The sequence below is a fragment of the Rutidosis leptorrhynchoides genome, chromosome 2 (genome assembly GCF_046630445.1).
Source record: "Rutidosis leptorrhynchoides isolate AG116_Rl617_1_P2 chromosome 2, CSIRO_AGI_Rlap_v1, whole genome shotgun sequence".
Classification (NCBI taxonomy): Eukaryota; Viridiplantae; Streptophyta; class Magnoliopsida; order Asterales; family Asteraceae; genus Rutidosis; species Rutidosis leptorrhynchoides.
In genome coordinates, this window is record NC_092334.1 from 676,565,500 (window position 1) to 676,570,618 (window position 5,119).

Sequence of the window (5,119 nt, forward strand, 5' to 3'; positions counted from 1 at the left end):
GTTTCTTCAGATAACCTTTATATATATAAAATTAAGACGACAACTTAGAAGTTGAAATTTATCTTTCAAGATATTCAGTCAACCTACCCGATGCAACCTTCTCATCAGTTTCCTTGATACAATTACATACAATTCATTAATAATAATAAAATGATAAGATATAACCATGGACCACCCCTATGGTTTTTCCTTACATCACAAATAGAGATGGTAATAGATAAGATATAGATCGGGTGGTTTTATATTCATATCTATATTAATATATTTTTTATTCATCTATATTCATATCTATTTTTTTTTAACAGCGATTGTGATCGCCAGAGGGGGACTAAACCAACCGTTGCGATCATCTCTCGTTTTGACTATGCGGATGCAGCGATAATAACCCCGCCCCCATCGCTGCCCAGGAGGAAACCTTGAAACCGATCCAAGGGCACGGCCAAGTAAAAACCCCCTCCCCTTTACCCCCCAAGCGATATGGGAAAGGTGCCATGGGTGGATACTTCATGACAGAGATGAAATTGTGTTTTTTAATATGTAGCCAACGGGGGTCGAACTCCTGACCGCCCCTAAAGGAGACAGGCCACCAACCGCTGGACCACATCACAACTTCATATTTATATTCATATCTATTATTTAAATTTAATTCATCCTTTTATATCTATGTCCGTCTAGTGAAGCAGGTTACTGAATATCCGTTAGATATCAATATTTTTTTTTTCGAAAGTACATATTAGCTACTAAATTTATGCTAAATGATAATGATAATAAGTACAAAAGTCACTTTGTTCTTACTATGTACAATAAAAGACAATATCTTAATTATCAAGATGTTTTTTGTATAGACGCTCATTGTTTAAATGCTTACTCTTTACATATATTAAAGAAAAAATTATGCCATTGGTCACTTATGTTTACTCAAAATTTCAATGTAGCCACTAATGTTTTATTTGAACGTGGTTGGTCACTCAAGTTTTCAAATCGTTTCATGGTTCATACCTAGTGTCACAGACGTTATCTATGGACGTTAAAATGGTTACACGTGACTAAAACGTGAGGGTAATTTCGTCATATTCGTTTTATCTCTCCCACCTTAGCATATAAAATATTACAATCTGCCTTCATTCGTTTCAGTTTCAGACGATCTAAAACCCTAGATCGAACAAATCAAAATCGAACAAATCAAATGTCTGAAAACTACCTGCAGCGAGAGAATTATGAAGAAGGAGAAGTAGAAGTCGTATATGGTAAGATTCAGTTGTCTGGGTTTTCGATTTTTTAAGTAAAATTCAACCCAATATTGATTTTAACTGAATTTTTGTTGTTTGCAGGTGAATATGAAACGTATTTCTCGATTAAATTGCATCACGGTGGTGCTTTCACTGACCCACCTTTAGTAGAGTATGCTAATGGTAATTGTACTTTCTTTGACCTAATTGACGGTGATAAGTTTTGTATACATGATGTAACTAGCATGGTGAATGACTAAGGTTATGATGGTAGTTCTGTAATGTTTTACCATTTTTTAAGACCTGGAAGTATTTTAGACTTTGGTTTGGAAGCTCTTGCTAGTGAGATTGATATAAATAATCTAAAACAGTTTTTGGGTGAAGTGAGGGTAATAAGTGTGTATGTGGAACATGAAAAATCCAAAATGAACACTTATTTAAGTCCTGTTAAGAATCAGAATGTTATTCAAGTGCTTGAAAGTGAATTACCAAGAAATGAGAATGTTAGGAAGGGAAAGATGCTTGTGCAGAAGAAACTAATGTTAGAATGGATTGATGATAGTGAGAATGGCGAGGATGGTGAGAATGCTGAGGATGGTGAGGATGGTGAGGAGAGTGAGAATGCTGAGGATGGTGAGGATGGTGAGGATGGTGAGGATACTGACTACACTGTAGATGAAGATAATATCATAGAAGATGTAAATGTGGACATGAAAGAGTTTCATTTGAATATTGATATGGATGTAGAATTCATGGGTAATGGTAAACAAGTTGAAATAGCAGAAGAGGGGCAAGAGTTGACTGTATTAGAAGTGGTGAATGATGATGGATTCCAAAGTGAAACATGTGAGGATGATGTAGATGAAATTAGGAAGATGAAAATCAATGAGTTGAAACAGCAACAAAAAGAACAAAGTGTAAGCAGCACATACTTTTATCTTGGACAAGAATTTGGTAGCAAAAAAGAGGCTCAAGACTCCATATCTATGCATGCCATTGAGACAAGGAGAGAGATTGTGTTATATAGTGTCATAACCCGTCCTTAACTATAAGAACGTGTTAGATAACGTATGATTTCATTGCGAGGTATTGACCTCTATATGCGACATTTTTAAAAGAGAAACTGCATATATTATACATTACAAACCATAACCATTATTTTTGTTACAAGCTTTAGACAATAAAAAGATGATTATCGTTTAGCGATAATCTTCGACTTACAAACTTTACATATAATGATAACAACACGATTTCGAGCATATTTTACAACACTAATCCTTGGGTATGCAGTTTTATTTTTGACACAAATATGCGTACGCAAGATCCTGCTCAAATTCAACATAATGCAGCGGAAGCTTTAGTAATCACCTGAGAATAGACATGTTTTAAAAGGTCAACATAAAGTTGGTGAGATATAGGTTTAATGCCGGCAGCAATATATATATATATAGACCACAAGATTTCGTATATAAACAGTTTAATAAAAATATTCTAAGTGGTTGAGCACTTGGTAACCATACTTAACATTTAATCACGTCGCATATTCCCTTTAATATGAAATCTTACTACACCGTACCAAGTGTAGTCACAAAACGAAGTACTGTGCAACCGTTGAATACTGGTCGTCCAGTCCGGTTGGGGTTGTCAGGCCCGATAGATCTATCAACAGGATTCGCGTTTACAATACCGCTGTAAATATTAGTTACCAAGCTACAGGGAAGTATGCCAGTGGTACAACTCAACGTAGAATATATTTTTCAGTTACTTGTGTCCATAATGTAAAACATAAAATACATGTATTCTCATCCCGAAATATTTAGAGTTTAAAAGTGGGACTATATACTCACTTTCGTCTTGAAGATATATATATAATTTGACTTGGTCTCCGGTTGATATCACGAACCTATCCATATATAATATATCAATACCTTTTCTTTTTAAACAAACGTCACATATATATACTTGTTATACTTTTAATACTTTGAATAATTCCTTAGTCCGTAGTTAGCAGTTCGTTGTTAGTAATTCAATTTTAATGGTTCATTTTTAGATGTTTAATATACCCGCAATGAAATAAATAAAACCCCCAACGAAATAAATAAAACCCCATCGTATATGTATTGGTCGAGATTAATCTTGACCCATGGTACCGGTGTTGTCAAATGACGTGTTGCGTACATAAAGTACCGGTGTTGTCAAATGACGTGTTGCGTACAATCATGGGATCTTATGATTAATCTTCTCGTGTTGTTTACGGGTGATCCTGAACCATATAAAATTGAATTATAAGTACATATATATAAAATATCATGTTAACTTAAAAAGATGTGATTTATTTAATTTTTTTCCAATTATTTTCGTGGCTAAACTAGTCTTGGATATCCGATTTTGTTTCGGTCATAGTTTCTTCGTTACAACTCCGTTTTCGTTGATTCAACTTGCCATCTCCTTGGATCGAGTCCCTCTTTAAGACTATGAACTGTAAATACCTTAGTTTGTATTCAAAATCACACGGCATAGGTCAAACTTTAGTGAAACTTATGAAGTTAATCATTTTCCATCATGTAAACAACCTCAAATGATTATTTTTCTAAAAATACTTATACTTTGAGTTAAATCATGAAATTTTTATGTGTTATCATATTCATAGTAAAAATAATTTTTCCAGAAAATAAACCTCCAATTCAAAGTTTAAGATGGTTTTTAATTATCCAACCCAAAACAGCCCCCGGTGGCACTCCGACGTCGTAAAAACAGTTTTTAAGATAATCTTTGAAAAACCAAGTTATACCTTGTTAAATTAGCATATATTTAAGTTATATTATAGGTCTTGGAATATTTTAAAAGTTAAGTTAGAAGGATCTATTTAGTTTGCAAACAAGTTTGAAAACATTCAAACTATGTTCTTGTTGTTAAAATTTTATACCACAAAATAAGATAGCTATATATATATGAATCGAATAAGGTTATGAACATAGATTCTACCTCAAGTTCCTTGGACAAGGTTGTTGTAAAAGAGGAGTAAGAACCTAGAACCAAAAGGGTGATGGAAGTGGATGAAAGATTGGAAGTAAGTTGGTGTTCTTGGAAGGATTTCTTGAAGTGTTTTTGTAAGGTTTTCTTATGAGGTTTAAGTGTTGTTTTTGAAGCTAAATGATGGGGAAAATGCTTGGAGATGATCAAGTATGAAGTTAAAAGTATTTTGAGAGAGAAATGGAAGTGTAAGTATGAGAAAATGGGGTGAAGAAATGGTGTGCATGCATAAAAACGTTTTTAGGTTATAAAGGAAAAAAAAGATACCTAACTTTGTTTTCTTGCTAAATAATTCATGCTACTTGACAAATGGTTGATTCCACATGTTTCTTAATCATTTAAGGCTGCTAAGGAGCAGATTTTTATTGGTATATACCAATAGTAAATACATCTAGAAGCTGCGTATGATACGGGTACATATACCCTAGGTATACGTATAGAAATCTTTGAGAAAACGGAACGAGGATTCAAATATAGTTATCTTTTGTAAATATACTTATATTGTTTTATGTATTTAAGTCTTTAAAAGTGATTAAATACATTACTTATACGATATATGTATAAACATTATAGGTCATAAGTATTTAAGTCAAATAACGTTACGTATGGTTATCGTTTTGAAAACTTAAGTTAGTAGTTTCAAAATATACTTATAACTTATTGTTATTAATACAAAATGAGATATTAAAACATTCTTAGGTCATGTTAAATATGTATATATACATATATATACACAAACGTATAATTATCATATATTGTATAGTTCGTGATATCATCGGTCAAACTAGACGGTCAAACGTTGTGTAAAACTCTTTTCGAAAAACATAAGTCTCGACAATTTGGATTGCTTATCATGT